This window comes from Leptodactylus fuscus, chromosome 5 (assembly GCF_031893055.1).
Source record: "Leptodactylus fuscus isolate aLepFus1 chromosome 5, aLepFus1.hap2, whole genome shotgun sequence".
In the NCBI taxonomy this organism is placed as follows: domain Eukaryota; kingdom Metazoa; phylum Chordata; class Amphibia; order Anura; family Leptodactylidae; genus Leptodactylus; species Leptodactylus fuscus.
Window position 1 is genome coordinate 48,862,776 of NC_134269.1, and position 17,494 is coordinate 48,880,269.

Below are 17,494 nucleotides of genomic sequence, written 5' to 3' on the forward strand. Positions count from 1 at the left end.
CTGGTATAGGTGGCTATAGGTATCACAAGGTTCTCTGGAGATAAAACGATTCATCTGCAGCCTAATGCGTTGAGGGGAGCCAGGGTGCGGAAAAAGAAGAGCAATCCAAGACGGCTGTCCATCTCAAATCCGTCTTCATTTTCTGAAGTATGAACGCGTCCTTAAAGGGGTTTTCTGGATTTATTAATTGATGTCCTACTCTTAGGGCAGGTCATTCGCTGAAGATCAGTGGAGGTCCGGTACCCTGGATCCATGCGGATCAGTTATTTGAAGTATCATAAGTGCAGCTTCTACAGGTTATATGGCATCACACTCATCAGTCACATTTCCTGTTTAGGGAGGGTTCACATGGTGTAACGTGCCGCGTGATGTGGCACGTAGACGCTGCGTGAGCTTTTGCGGGCCATTCACGCTCCCATTGATTTCAATGGGAGCGGGGATCATATGTGCCGCGCTATTTTGCGGCCGTGATTTTGCGGCGGCGGCAAAATAGCGCCGCGTATACGGTACCAGCGTATAAAACCCGCAAAAGCTCACGCAGCGTCTACGTTCCACATTACGAACCAAAATACTCCGTGTGAACCTGGCCTTAGAGCTCAGTCCCATTCAAGTGAATGGGGATAAGCTGCAATACCAAGCACAACCACTGTTATATGTGTGGCGCTGTGCTTAGTTTTATATGAAGAGGTCAAAGAGCTCTTCCGAACACTGCAGTCTCTTCTTCACACTGATCTTCAATGGATGATCTATTCTAAGGATAGGTCATCAGCTGATAAGCCTGGGAAATCCTATATGGTTAAGGACCCTCATAAAGAAACACAGTTAAAAATGCTTTGGAACAAAAAAAAAAAGTATTGCGATTTTTCCCACAACACTTTTCACGGAAAGTTTCTGCTTCAATTATACCTATATGGAAGCCGCCAGCATTTCTGTAGGTATAGGGATGCTGTGATTTCCAAAAATGCGATAGTTTTGGAAATCGCAGCTCTTGTGCTGTGGATATTTTTCTGCAATGAGTGAATGGGATTCGCTAGAATCCCATCCACTTTGCTGGTACTGTAAAATGCCACTTCAGCCATTCAATGAATAGGAGCTGTGGAAGCACAGCCGCAAAACCGGACAGGAAAAATAGTCATTAAAAATAGATTGGCGGGTTGGGCAAAAAAAAAAAAGAAACTTTTTTAACAATTCCAATAAAGAGAACCTTTTATATCTTCTATGATGTGATATATTATGTACTGCTGAAATCGGCGCACCATTGGGTTTGTAGGTAGGTGCCCATACAGAGATGTTGGTGACATTAATTTCAGCTATCAATATCACTGCCCCTCCTTTACAGTCTATAGAAGTATTGTCAAGAGGTCGTTCCTCACTGCCCAGGGATGATGCTGAACTATAAGATCGACTCTTCTGACAGTGCAGGGATATTGGTAGCCGAGAGTAACAGCATATATCCGGCACTGGGAGACATACCTTCAAAACCAAAAGTGCTGAATTGAGCGCACAGTCGAATTTGCAGCACTGTATAACAGGGCACATCTTAGAACCTGTTCACATCTACGTTTGAGTCCCAAGTTGACTTCCCGAACAGAAACTTATACACATAAAAAAGCAGTTACCTAAAGAAACGCAGAGACTCCATAGACTGATCCATGTGGTTTCTACATGCGGAGAGAAAAGTCCTGCTTGCACAACTTTTCTCTCCACACGTTTCATGCGGAAACCACACGGACCCCATTACAGTCTATGGGGTCTGCGGGATTCCTTAGGTAACCGCTTTTATATGCATATAGGTTTCCATTCGGGGGTCCTGAAGTGGAACGGAATCCCGAGCGCAGATGTGATCCGGGCCTTAGAGGACATGAGAAGTCCTCCTTAAAACCAGATGTATAACAGATGACACTTGGCCGCCAAATATAAACAAATGGACATGGAACAGATATAAAACAGATGCAGGACTGGCAGATTATAAAAATCTCATCTACTGGTAGATGTTTTCTGCACATAAATTAACCTCTGACGCAACATATCATATTGCAATGCATAGGGTGAAATCCAAGGCAAATCTACAACAAAATCCCTACAATTTGGATGGAATCACAACCTATTCTGCATGCAGATTGGCACAGAAATGTGCATTAATTGATATAATGAAGCAATAATTACTAGCTAACACCTTTACAACGAATTACCCACCAATCTGTAAATTATTCTAATTGCATTAACCTCTTCCCTGCTTCTCAGCACCTATTAAACCCACAGTTTATGTCACACATCCATTCATAGAAATAATAAGCAACTTCCAGGGATTGAGTTGGAAGGAGATGCTGGGATTTATAGTGTCACACAGTCTCTACAACTATAGCATCAGCCCTGCATGTCCATGGAGTCTTACAGTTGTACAGAAGCCACTGGTTGCCTGAGCTGTTTTTTAAATGCTACACTTAAAGGGATCAGACACTCCTAGCGCTTGCAGCAGGAGCTGACCACCCAGGGTAAGCTAGGAGTGCTCCTATACACCAGCCATTACGGTAGCAGCCAGGCTGCTCCCTCTCCCTCTGCTACATGAAGAGATGAGTAAAGTTGCATTCACATAATGCGGGTGTTAATGTGAGGATCAGGCAGTGTCCTGTCACTGAGGACTATGTGCCATGCAGACTGTACTGCAGGAATCCTGCTCAGCAATGGCAGCCTGAGAGGGGACAGGTCACATCTGGGGACTGATGGCATCAGGCTACTGACAAGGTGAGTGATTGATCACATCTATCGATTATTGGCTCCTGTACAGACAATGACATTGATCCAGGACAAGTCGTACCTCTGCGCTCAGTGTGAACACGCACACATGCACTTACAGCTTTATGCATTGCATATTTTGCAAAGTTTTTCCTATTTTCTGCATTTTTGGGTTATGGTCTAGATGTCTTATGCAGCCATAGACGTAACAGTTGTCATTGATAATAGGATATTTCCTAATCGGGAGCAGATTATTATTCCAGATGATTGATGATAATAATGTGATTTATTCCTGCACGCTTCATTAACTATCTGTGACCGGCGCGTTCCATGTCATTGCCAAATATAGGACATAATAACACTATAAAACAATAATAACATAATAACACTATAAAACAATAATAATCAATATCAATAATTGGAACATGTATTGTATCCAACAATATGTAATAGATACATTTATAAAATAATAATATATCTGTGGCAGAACCTGTATAATAGCAGGGTGAAGTTGTTCTTGCTAGGTGTCTGGCAGGAAAGAGTTAACGTTATATAGTGTATATACGTTACAGAATGACATACAGTATACTATGACACCAATTGGTGACAATATTCTGACCAATATGTGTCCCTGGTGCATGGAAACGTTCAGGTATTAGGGTAAGTTCACACGCTGCAGAAATTTCTGCAACAGAAAATGAGTTCCGTGTATCTGAATGACAGCAAGCAGAGAAAGCACATGGGTTTGTGCAAGGCTTGATGGAATATTTACTAAAATTTACTGTGTGTGAATAGAGCCTTACGCTGCAGTGCTTGGAATGGACACTTGAGTCGCAAAATTAGTGGAAAAAATTACCGATGTAATTTACTGTATTTGTCAGGATATTAATGTAAGCATAAAATAAATTAAATTCTGTGGATATTTTTGCCATTTGCCTCCAATATATTATTCTGGGTACTATCTCTTATCCTAAGAGTGGTTTGTGGTGTACTAGGCGAAAGGCAGTGCATATATATATATATATATATATATATATATATATATATATATATTGTATATATGCAGAGGATTGACTCCCAGTGCTGGGAGTATTAGTAACAACAGATAGGACTGATCTCATCTATCTAATTAAGATAAGATAATCATTTAATACGTGTGAGTATTAATGCCAGCAGTGCTCTAAGAATCTTAAGGATCTATTCACATGTAACAGATTTGTTCCAAAAATTCTGTAACTTAAAATCTGTTCAGTACATCAGAATGCATCGATTTTTCAAGCCCTATTTAAATGAATGCGATAGTGACAAATCCTATATTTTTTGAAACACATCTGCCAGGTGTAAATACGCATTAGGAAAGCAGAGAGCATTCCTAAAGGCAAATATATACTCAGCTAAGGTGTATGGCCGGCCGTAGTGAGGAGACTTATCTACAGGTAAGGCACTCTGATATCATAAGAAGTTGTGCTAAAAGTAAAAGCCAGCTCTGCTACATCTGTAGTTTCACCACAATATTACTTCCTTTTGGTTAGGATTTCCCCATCGTGCTATGTAAGTACATAGATAAAGTCCTAGCAGGTTTTGTGATGTTATTCTGCACATTGTAAGAACTTAACATGGTGTATGCAAATAATATGACCATAAAATAGATGCACGTGGAGCAGTGGTGACTTCTGTTATACTGCTCATATTGACTACGTTTCCCAAATGCTCTCATCTACAGCGTTCATTTTAGTCCTGTAAGGAAATGTGTCACCAGAAAATAACCGATTTTAACCCCAATTTTATGCTGAACATACTTATAGGAATTTTTTGATGATTTTTTTGAAATTTTCATATCACTATATATAAAAGACTACTAAGTCCTGCAATGTTCACTCTGGCCGCTAAGCCTAAATATAGACTGGCACTTGCAGATTCTGTAAGGGTTTTCTTTGCAGTAGTCAACTCATTTACATCACAGGCACGCTTACAATAGAAGATAGCACCTCCATTGATAACACCACTGACCCATCATTGCATTTAGTACTGACAATAGATGACATATCTACTTCCTCTGCCTGCTCATAGTATGCCTAGACATCTCTCACATAGATCTAATGGACTATTCCTGCCTATGGCTATAACTATGCTGTAAATCATATCACTGCCTTCCTCTGGATCAACACTGTAGGGGATTAGGGGCAACATGGTAGCTCAGTGGTTAGCACTGCAGCGCTGGAGTACTGGGTTCAAATCCTGCCAGAAACAACATATGTAAGGAGTTTGTATGTTCTCCCCGTGTTTGTGTGGATTTCTTCCCATTCTACAAATACATACTTAAATGAAAAAAATTATAATGTACATTGTGATCCCTATATGGGGCTCACTATCTACATTTACAAAAAGGGATTGTAGGGTTATAGGTTGGACTTGATGGACTGATGTCTTCATCCAAAATCATCTACTATGTAAATGTTGTTAACAGAGCAGAGGAGAAGCTCAGGCAAGATGGCAGCCCCCATAGTCATGTACAGAAAATCTGGTGATTTCGGACGGACATACAGAGGACAGGCTCCCATCGCAGATGCTAACATAGCTTTATAGTAGATAACTCTAAAATACACCAGATTTATCACAGTGTCTAGTGCTAAATTATATATATGGAATATTTTTTGACTGTCTTGTCTCACTTTACATCATCTCCCTATTGCTTTAGTTTAGGTCCAGTTGCGGAATTACTGCCCTAGTGGCTGCTATGAGGATAGAGACCTTAGGGGGTCTGGTTGGCTCCCTTATGTTTTTTACTTCCACTGGTAACAGCCACTATCTATTTATCAATCCCTGCTAATTCCCATGCCCGCCTGCACATCCCTCTCATACATCCCACATCACATTGCTGTGAAAACCTCCTAAACGCTCAAGGGGAAGCGCAAGCGGAGGCAGTCGTGGGCAGGAGTTGGAATTAGTAAAAAAAAATAGTAAAAAGCAGAGGTCTCCATAGGAAGCAGCCTATAGTCAAATTGGAGGTTACTTACTGTATTGGGTTAATAAAGCATCTGAATGCAGTGTGGGAGTCCAGTAAAGGGGGCATTTACTGTGTGAGGGGTAAGTAAGGGGGTCTTTATACTGTGCGGGGGCCAGTAAAGGGGTTGTTATACCATGTGGGGGCCAGTAAAGGAGATGGTATACTGTGTGGGCGTCAGTAAATAGGGAGTTATATCATGTGGTTGGTGGTCAATGGGGAGTTATACTGTGCAAGAGCCAGTAAAGGGGGTGTTATACCATGTGGGGGCCAGAAAAGGGGACTGTATACTGTGTCTGTAAATAGAGAGTTATATCGTGTTGTTGACAGTCAATGGGTAGTTATACTCTGCAGGGGCTAATAAAAGGAATTTTATACTACGTGGGGGGCAGTAAAGGAGGTGTTATACAGTGTGGGGGCCAGTAAAGGGAGTGTTATACCATGTGGGGGTCTGTAAAGGAGGTGTTATACCATGTGGTGGCCAGTAAAGGAGGTGTTATACCATGTGGGGGCCAGTAAAGGGGGTGTTATACCATGTGGGGGACAGTAAAGGAGGTGTTATACTATGTGGGAGCCAGTAAAGGAGGTGTTATACCATGTGGTGGCCAGTAAAGGAGGTGTTATACCATGTGGTGGCCAGTAAAGGAGGTGTTATACCATGTGGTGGCCAGTAAAGCAGGTGTTATACCATGTAGTGGCCAGTAAAGGAGGTGTTATACCATGTGGTGGCCAGTAAAGGAGGTGTTATACCATGTGGTGGCCAGTAAAGCAGGTGTTATACCATGTAATGGCCAGTAAAGGAGGTGTTATACCATGTGGGGGCCAGTAAAGGAGGTGTTATACCATGTGGTGGCCAGTAAAGGAGGTGTTATACCATGTGGGGGACAGTAAAGGAGGTGTTATACCATGTAGGGGCCAGTAAAGGGGTTCTTATACCATGTGAGGGTTCAGTAAATAGGAAGTTATACTGTATGGTTGGCAGTCAATGAGGTGTTATACCATGTGGTGGCCAGTAAAGGAGGTGTTATACCATGTGGTGGCCAGTAAAGGAGGTGTTATACCATGTGGGGGCCAGTAAAGGGGGTGTTATACCATGTGGGGGCCAGTAAAGGGGGTGTTATACCATTTGGGGGCCAGTAAAGGAGGTGTTATACCATGTGGTGGCCAGTAAAGGGGTGTTATACCATGTGGTGGTCAGTAAAGGAGGTGTTATACCATGTGGTGGCCAGTAAAGGAGGTGTTATACCATGTGGGGGCCAGTAAAGGAGGCATTATACCATGTGGTGGCCAGTAAAGGGGGTGTTATACCATGTGAGGGGTCAGTAAATAGGAAGTTATACTGTATGGTTGGCAGTCAATGAGGTGTTATACTGTGCGGGGGGCAGAAAGGGAGCCTTATACCACATGGGGGCCAGTAAAGGAGTTGTTATACCAAGGGGGAGGGCAGGAAATACAGAGTTATATTGCGTGGTTGGCAGTCAATGATGCTTTATACAGTGCAGGAGGCAGTAAAGGGAGCATTATACCTCGTGGGGGCCAGTAAAGGAGGCATTTTACCACACGTGAGCCAGTATATGCAGTGTTATACATGTGGGGGCCAGTAAATGGGGATTTATATCATGTGGGCACCAGTAAATTGGGGCCAGGAGAGGGTGCTATGTCATTTGGGAGGTGGCTCCAGTCAATAGTTTGCTATGGCACCGTTCTCCTGACTAGGACAAACAATTCCATCTTTGCCAGAAACAATGGACCTGCATGTTGTAAAGCTATGGAAGTCAGTGGCGGTGGTGAAAGGTCCTCTTTAATATACGAACATGAAGGTGTCAGTGATTGCTCAAAATCTAGAATCCATATTACTGTATAAGGTGCATATTTAAAGCGGATCTGTCACCAGCTCTGAAAAGATCTCTTCAGACCTGTTGACAGATCCTCTTTGAAATGTTATTCCAATGTTATAAAGTGCTGTCCTATTACTAGCATATACTATCACTTTATGATTAATGGTGGTCTGACCTCTAGGACCCCCGCAAATCCTGAGGATAAAGCTTCCGCAGCACTGATTTAGCACAGGGGTCTTTCATTGTTTTTCTGTGCTCAGTGGTCCGCAGCCATCCGCTGTGCCAGAGACTCCAGCACAACTGTATTGAAGTGAATGGAGCCAGCAGCAGATCCCTGCACGCCCGACTATGACAAAAGGAACAGCACTAAAGCAACACTGCAAGTCCTATAATGTCAGGATTAGTGCAGTCCCAGAGGTTAGACCAGGGGTAGGGAACGTACGGCTCTCCAGCTGTTGCAAAACTACAACTCCCAGCATGCATACTGGCTCTGCTGTTCTGGGAACTCCCATGGAAGTGAATGGAGCATGCTGGGAGTTGTAGTTTCACAGCAGCTGGAGAGCCGAAGGTTCCCTACCCCTGGGTTAGACCCTCACCAATCATAAATAATGTCACATCCCAGCTATATATAAACATCTTATCAGATAAAAATAACCCTTTAACATTTCACATTTCCTTATTGGGGGGGGGGGGAGCATTTTTCAGTCTGTGCCTCCTACACAGTTGCATAGTGAATACTGCAGGACATGTCCATAGAGTTCAACCAGGTGAGAGAAGAGAATGAGGGAAATCTATGAAGACATGGCGGTCCTGATCCCCTGTGCTCTGGAGTGAGATGTGCCTAATGTACTAATAGACACATTGACACTGTGGCCTCTGTGGATCAAGAATCTATACCAAAAGGATAGTGTAGATTTATGCTATCATGTACATCAGTAAAAAATCACTTATTTTCTCTGCAAACACGGTCTAACAAAAAACTTACATCAGAAATCTAGGAAAAGCAGCTTAAGGACGAGGCTCCATGGGCCATAAACGTAGCGCTAAAGCGCTGCAAGAAGAACCGCAGAGTGAACACATTGCGGTTCTTTCCGCAGTACATTGAAGAGAAAGTTCACTGAGTTTTCTTCCGCAGACTTTCTCTTACCATTATATCTATGGGAAAGCCACCGGCGTTTCCATAGATATAATTGACATGCTACAATTTTCAAAACCGCAAAGTGGGCATGGGATTCGCATGAATCCCATCCACTTTGCAAGTACTGTAAAACGCCACGTCTCCGCCACGGGCAAATCGTGGCTTTTCCGGCCCGTGGAGCCCAAGCTTTAAGGGGTTTCCAAGACTAAGAATCAGTGACACATCCTTAGCATAGCTCACCAATTTAAGATCAGTGGGATCTGTACAATGAGCTGCTTTTAGCACAGTGGTAAGGAGCCAGGAGCAGACAGCTCTGTACACTGTGTAGTGACCAGACTGTACTATAGCAGCTCAGATCCCATTCAAATGAGTGGAAACTGAGCTGTAATAGTGACGGTTTGTGTGAATAAAGAACTAAAACAACTCAAAACAACACAGAGAAGGATTTACTAACATTCTCTAAGGGTCCATTCACACGGAGGAAAATGATGAGGAATTTAATGTAGAATTTCAGCGCTGAAAAAAAAGTCTTCCATTGACTTCAGTGGGTTCCTTTTTCAGCATTGAAGTCAATGGGAAGCTTTTTTTTCAGTGCTGAAATTCCACACCAAATTCCTCACCATCTTCCTCCATGTGAATGGACCAGTGTAAAATTATCCTAGACAGTTATAACATGTGCCATCTTTATCACACTGGCTATTGCTGGATGTTAAATGGGGCATATCTTTTGACTGTCTAGTCTACACCTCTTTGTTACCTTAGGTTTGGTAAAAACTATGCACTTGCCATCGCGTTTGGTATTCCTTTCGGGTCCCCATGCAGACTCCCCCGAACAGATTACCAACACAGATGTGAATTAGGCCTTAGCTAACCAAAGCATACTACTTTGGCTTTAGCGAATAGCTACTCTGGTGTAAGGAATATGAGAAACTGAGTAAGTATAAAGGTTTTTTTAACTCATCTATGGACAAAATTAGTATTGGGCTATCTGAGGCTCGGATCACATCTGCGCCCGGTCTCCGCTTTATTCCTCTATTACTTTCTCTGCATTTTACACCCTTTTAGTCGGAAACTGAAAAGAAACCACGCAGACCCCATTATAGTCTATGGGGTCGGCACGTTTAAGGTATCCACTTTTGTATGCGGACTAGATCCCCAAGTGGACCCCCGGTCAGAAACCTGAGCGCAGATGTGAACTCATCCTGTGACACCAAACCACTGTCCAATAAAACAGTACAACACAGATAAAGAAAGGAATTTTGAAAGTTTTCTACATTGTGGATTGTTTGTTGAATTTCACAATAATGCTCAGTAATATCCATTGGAGTATGACAACGCCTGCACACTAGTGTTAGGGTGACAATAAAGCTATATAATGTGAATATCTATACTTTTACCGCCCTGTTGAAATTTGATTGATGTCCAATTGATTCTGCAAATCCAATGCGCAGTGTTGTCAGATGAACTTTAACTATACAACACATCTATATCCTATAGTAACTTTCTACAAAGACATCCTATTACTTACATTATAGTCTATGGGTATAAATACAACAAGGTCACACAAGGTGCCCGTACACAATTTAGCTGAGGTGCAGCTAATGGAGCTGAAAGATGCGCTCAGCAGCTCCTAAAAATACTCATCTTTTTATAGAAAGATGATCACTCTCATTCTGTTTACTCAATTCGTGTCCCAAGCCATGATCCTTTCGGACAGCGTTTTTATCCAGTGTTTACCCAGCGTAGTATAATTTCCAGAATACACATTGTTGTGTCTTATCACATCACGTTATTAAATAACCCACCATGACGCTCTACTGCAGCTATCTCTGGCACTGAGAAATAAGTGAATGGAGATAAAACCAGGAATGGGTCAAAACACAGGGCAGCTGCTAATCTTTCCATTATACCTTGTAGTCTCTACTCCTGGTTTTGGCTACATACTGATGCAAATCACTGACCAATACACTGATGTGTGAATACTGCCCTAGTCACTGCTGTCTTAATTGCATAAAATAAGTCAGTCTACAACCAGATATTGAAAACTCTCCTTTTCCTACAGGTGGGACTTCCAAATCCTCTGTTTCCTACCCCCAAGGGTCACTTGACTGTTTTGGCTATATTAAAGGGATCTTCTAGTATTGTGACACTGATTGCTGCAGCTCTTCACTATTTACCAAACACAGCGCTGTACTTTGTATAGTGGCTGTTCTTGGAATTGCGGGTGAATGGGACTGAACCAAACATTTTGGGCCATGCCGACAATCGCTGGCCTGAAACAAGGTAAGGGGCGGGTATCGTCACTCCTTGGGGAGAGACCACCATATAGGTGTGTGGAGACTTATTAAGCCTTTAGCACTCCACTTTGCAAAGGACTATGGGAATAATATGCAAATCTGTCTTCCATGATGTAATTAGGAAGTCAGGTGCCTCAGTGTTGCAAACCAATAGAGGGCGCTCACTGGAATGTGACTTCCTAATTACATCATGGAAGACAGATTTGCATATTCTTCCCATTGGCCTGAAACAAGTAAGTAAGCTCAATATCAGAGGTCTGGATAACCCTTTTAAGCCTGGAATAGGGCTTTGCATTGGGAGGCTTCATTGTCTGGTTGCAGTGGATGAAAATCAATCCTGATCATGTGATGTACAAGAAGCTTTCTTAATGCCACAGATGCATCCTTCTTTACCTTTCCTCTTGGCTTATTATATACTGAGATATGTGATGCGAGAAGACCAGCTTTTCAGAAAAAATATATATTTTATGATATTCTGTCACAAGATGTCTATCCTCTTGTCATGTGACTTGCAGCCTGTTGAGGATTATCCTAGTGTTTATACAAAAACACTAAAAGCATTGAAGAATTAACACAAAAACTATGTTAGGAAATTGGATGACTTTTCATTATAACATGAATAGGCTTTGTACAAGCTATAAATGGAATGCCCCTTTAATTATACAGAAAAGGATATTACACTTACAGTAATCGTGTCCTGCTAAATTAAATCCTTCCTTTCCATCCAGAGGAGAATTGAGCTACATTAGTCATTTGTAGGCTGAGAACACCATCTCTCTATTTGTAATGCAAAATCCTGTTCATCTGTAGCTATCTTACTCCATAAATCTGTTCTCTGAGATGACAATAGAGACACAGTGGCGGAGACTGGAGAACAACAAAGAATTTGTACTGCACTTTTTTCGTCTTTGAAACTAAACTAGTGACATAAAATTGGGATAAGCACATTGTACTCATGAAATAACCACCTAACCTTCACTTATTAAAGGGGTTGCCAGGACTTATGTATTGATGGTCTAACCTTAGAATAGGCCATCAATATCTGATCAGTGGTGATCATAGAAGATGATGCCAGAAAGATGAGTGCTGCAGCTTCACATTTGTGCATGGGTTTCTGTTTGGGGAGTCTACTTGGGGACCCCCCAAATGGAAATCTAATCTGCATAAAAAAATGGTTACCTTAGGAAAACCGTGGACCCCATAGACTATGAGAAAAGTGCTTCATGTGAAAAGGGTAACGGAATGGCCCGAACACAGATATGAACCAGACCTTATCACTTACTTGCTTACACTTTACAGACATTGTCAGTCACTGTCCCATATACGGCTCACAATCTGAAGTCCCCATCAGTATGCTTTGGGAGAAAACTGGAGTACCTGGAGGAAACCCCAATATGGGTGAACATACAACGAAAGCCATGGCTGCTTCAAACATCTGATATTGGGGTATCTGGTTGTTGGATCCTTGTTTTGGGTTTTTTTGTAGATTGTGAGCCCCACATAGAGCTCACAATGTACATTTTTCCCTATCAGTATGTCTTTTTTTTTGGAATATGGGATGGAAATCCATGCAAACACAGGGAGAACATACAAATTCCTTGCAGATGGTTTTTTGCCCTTGGCGGGATTTGAACACCAGGGCTCTGGCGCTACAAGGCTGCAGTGCTAACCACTGAGCCACCGTGTGCCCCCCTGTTGGACCCTTGTTGTACCTAAGGAGCGGCTATCACTATTTTACTCCTAAAAAACCCTTTTAAAATGCCATACTACAACTAGTGGGTTCAAGCCAGTTCTCTTAGTACATTTGTCTGTGTCGATCAATGAAAAATTCTGTTTTAGATTGAGATTGTGAGCCCGTAAGTGCCAACCACAGTGTCCTCTCAGTGGTTAGCCACAGTTAATGACTTCCCCTTTCATGCTCTCATATGCTTTTCTTCTAGTCTTATCATACACATTACAAAGCTGTTGCCTGTACGCTCATTCAGCCGACGGCTATTTCTCCTGTTTCCAACATACATACGCATGTTATATCAAGAGTTCTCTATAGGAAAAAGATTCTAGGCCACTGTCAGACACCTCTGGCTGCAGAACGTCTCCTCTGAGAAGAAATGTTCTGGCATATTGAAATTCCGAATTCCTTGGACACCACCATTGGAGCTCTCATTGGAATATCTAGAATATTTCCTCCTCTAGTTGTCATCCTTATTCGTTGTCACACAGAGTTCAGTCTGAATTCTAGAGTATTGGGAATTCATGGAAGAAAGCATTCTCTGCTGTGGGTGTCCTTGTGTTCTTCCAGATATGTGGGCAGCATGTGGTCCGACAGGTGTTGTCAGATGTTTTGGGATTAGTTTTTCCACATTAACAACTTGTAGGCATGGGGACAACGTACGGGAGTTCAATCCTCTCAAGTTTGTGCTTTTATGCCAGATAGTATAAGTCACAATTATGTAGAATTTGTCTGAGATTCTGTATACAGAATGTTGTCTCTAGGTATAATGGATTTATCCATTGGAGTTTCATTGTTTGTTTTTTATTGTATTGGTAGAATATGATAATTTTTGTGATTGCATCATGTCCTATCAGTGTGAATAGATGCCATAGAGATGCCATAGAGATCCGGATTGGGGAGCATTTGACAAAAACATTGAAATTGGACTCAACATACAATGGTGGAGGTTCCATCAAATGTACATGGTCATTTCATTGACAAATCCCATGTATTAGTGACATGCATGCACTGATTTATTGACTAGTAGCGCCTCTCTACAGTACAGTGCATTACTACATGTCCTTTGTGTCTATACGAGCTGCTCCTTTGGGTACCAGGTGAATACGGCTCCATGTTATTTTTTGGATACACTATACGTACTGGTGTCTTCAGAACCAATGACCAGTTTTCCATAGAGTTACCAAGTTACAATGGTTTCATCTTACAATGGTCGTCCTGGAATCAATTAATATTGTAACTTGAGAGACCACTGTGCATATACCTACCAAAAGCAGAGTGAGTTCACACGGTCCTGTTGTAAAGACGGCATGTTATAGTCAGGACAGTAATGTTACGCTTAGACTGTGCTCGCTTAGGGGATACGTTTCGTTATATCAGGTTTCTATCCAGGATGTCTGTTGCCCAGTAAAGAAAAAAACAGATGGAAACATGACAGACATATTCAAAATAACTATAAGATTTATTCCATTATGAAAAGGATCAAAATAGATTTGACTTATCCATCTTGGATCCTTCAAATCAAATCAAACAGGCTTTATTGGCATGTCCGAATAGATATTTGGCATTGCCAAAGCTAGTAAAGTGTGTGTGGGGGGGGGGGAGTTGGAGTCGGGGGGTGTAGTGGGTATGGGGGGGGGTTGATTTGGGGATCCTGTTAAAATGGATTCTATGATGTCTGTGACAATGAAACATTACAATTTCTGTAGTTCAATATGTATAGGTAAATGTCTTTTAGGACTTACAGTATAAATTATAGCCTCTAAATAGTGTATCTGTCATTTTGTATAATATTAAAGTTTTATTGACACATCAGAAGGTTTGGATCTGTAGAGAAGAGATCTGGATCTTGAAAACCCAACCAATCACTGAAATGTAACGGACAAAGGTCTTAGTTGTGCACCTAAGTTTCTGAATGACTTTGTTTGACTCTTCTCTGAGAGCCAAGCAAGTAGTTTACTGGCCACATACGTTCAGGCAAATGGTCTTATTTCACAGGTGTCTCCATTTTAGATAACTCCCAATTCACTCCATGAAGGTCCATCCATAGATACTTTAGATACATAACATAAGTAGGTGGAAAGGGAGGATCTGTTGTGAATGAAGAGGGAAGGGGCTGATTCTCCTCATAGTCTCCACACATTTCTGCAAACTATTTCCCTGCGCAGAAGACAGAACATTCTGCAAATCTCACTGTTTACAATGTAAGAAATCAATCTTCTATGTATTTGTATTAACTTCTGTCTGCTTTTAGGATAACAGATGAGATATTATTCACAGACAGCAAGCAGCTTTCCTGACTGTGCCAGATTTATTTATTTTTTGTATTTGACACTTGTATTGCATTTTTTTTTTGTATTCCAGAAAACAGAAATTCAAGCCGCTTAAAAAGTGGTTATCCACAGAAACCCATGAACCCCATAGACTATAATGGGGTCTTCTGGGTTTCCGCCCAAAAAATATCCTGCTTGCGGGAATTTTCTCTCCACATTTTTCAAGCAGAATGGGGGACAGAATGACCAAACAATGAGCAATCGCAGATGCGTGGCCAGTCTTTGCTACTTGCCTGTGTACATATGTAGCCCAGTGGTACGGGATCTCCTATATTATGGTGACTTGAGCTATGTGTTTGCAATTGTACAGTTGGTCCTGGCAAAATTACATATAAAGAAGCTAGTATTATCAGTGATGGATAGAGGAGGGGGGTCAGACTTCTCCTTGTACATGCCTACAGCCTCAGACAAATGTGAAATATGCTGAAACATTATTCGCAGCAGAAAAACTGATAGGACACCATGTATGATGGCTTATACAGTCATAGAACAGACTGTCCCACAAGGCTCTGCATATAATTTAACTTTTCATTAAAATTTAGGTAGCCTGTTCAACTTTCACAGGTCTAGTGTAAGCCTAACAAAGCCTTTTTTGTGACTGTAGACAGTGTAACCTTATAGGGAAGACTATTCTTTATGACCCCCGCTAATTTTGTTCCCTTATTAATTGAAACAATTTGCTAGAAGTAATTATTTAGGATTCATTTGCCAAGTATCCAACTGTTTGTTTTTCTTTCAACCCACAAAATGGAAAACTTTGAAATTTAAAACCTTTCCCACATTAAAATGGTAGGTGGGGAGACGGCCTTTTTGCAGATTTTGTATTTTGACCCAAGAACTTCAAGTTGTGACTATGTCCATACACAAAGTCTCATTCACAGATTGGAATATTCCAATCTCAGCCGTCATGGCTCAGACCAGAATGACTTTCTTGATGGTGGCCCAAATTACACTCTCTGTGATACACTGTTTCCTTAAGTCTCCTTCACTTTTGTGGGAGTTACAGAAATAGCGTAAATTGAGTTGAGCGATCGGGATCGGGAAAGATCATATCCTGATTGGTGATCGAGCAAATTTCATGATCGGGTTTGGGATCAGCTGGAAAATGATCGAAGTTGGATTTTAAAAATGATCCTGAAATCTCAAGATCGTCTCACCCCTAAAAGTTACTTTTCCCATAGAGAAGCATTGACTAGGCTTGAGCAATCGGGATCGGGAAAGATCGGATCCCGATCGGCGATCGAGCAAATTTCACGATCGGGATGAACTGGAAAATGATCAAAAATCGGATTTTAAAAACTATCCTGAAATCTCAAGCTCGGCTCAACCCTAAGCATAAAGTAAACTGCTCAGCTACTTCCATACTCCTGGCCGCATCAATCCACAGCATGGATGGGTGGACCAGTCTCAGGCACGGTTTGACACACCGTAAAAGCTTGATGGTAATTGAAACTGGGTTACCGTGTCCCTAAGCACAACCTAAAGGAAAGTCCTTAGAACTGTATGGATGACAGATTAAACACCATTTAGTGTGAAACAATTCAGTCTGATACTGTACATCCAAGATGTGAAATGTAGTCTGGAAGAAGCGAAAACCTTCAGGCCATCACATTCATAATAAGACAATAAGAACTGAAATCTTCACAGACTGGAAACAATTCCTCTAGAATGAAGAGTTCCAAAAACTAGAAGTCTAAATTAAAGGTGAAGAAAAGGAAACACAAGATATAAGTAGTTTCTACCTGAAATAAACCTAATGTGTTTGTAGCCTGCGGGCTTCATTTGCCCAGTATCTAAAATAAGGTACAAGAAACATAAAAGTGTATAAGAGGTATTGCCTGCTGGATACTGCCACGAAGGAATAAAGCCGAACGCGGCCGCACATATAACCCTTTCAACCACCCAAGTCGAGGCAGAGATAGGTCTATTATGTGTGCAGTAAAAGGAGTAATGTTCAGCTATAGTCCATTAAAGATGTGTTATGGTCTTCAGCCAATAGCTTTGATCATGGGGACTGCGGTTTTGCACAGTAGGGATGGCGATGTTAGTTTATTTGCATCTGCTACATGAATATCAGATACATCTATGTATAGATATCTATTGTATATATACTATTTAATAAATCTGTGTTAGCATTACATGCCCTATTACAGAATATGGATTCTATCACAAGTCTGGTGGACTCAAGCGTCAATATACTGTATTACATGAATGGCAATTTATCTAAATGTCCGCATGTAATATTACTGTTCCTTAAGTGTTTCCAAGAGCTTGCTCTAATCTGCTGATCACTGGGGCTGCTTATTTAATATCCAGAGATGTGGAAACTCTGCTCCGTCACCCATGAAGGACTAGTGGTGCCTACAACGGACAAGGACATTGGCATCTCATTCCCAGTGGTGATGTTCAGACTGGGAAC

General features: G+C 41.6%; 1 protein-coding gene across 1 annotated transcript in view; it reads left to right on the forward strand.

Annotated features, from left to right (window-relative positions):
* The first annotated feature begins 2,576 nt into the window (after nt 1–2,576).
* Nucleotides 2,577–17,494, forward strand: part of ADRA1A (adrenoceptor alpha 1A) — a 99,770-nt gene continuing 84,852 nt past the window's right edge. The window contains exon 1 of the mRNA XM_075273165.1: nt 2,577–2,745. The gene's annotated coding sequence lies outside the window, so the exon portion shown is untranslated. The remainder of the gene's footprint in view (nt 2,746–17,494) is intronic.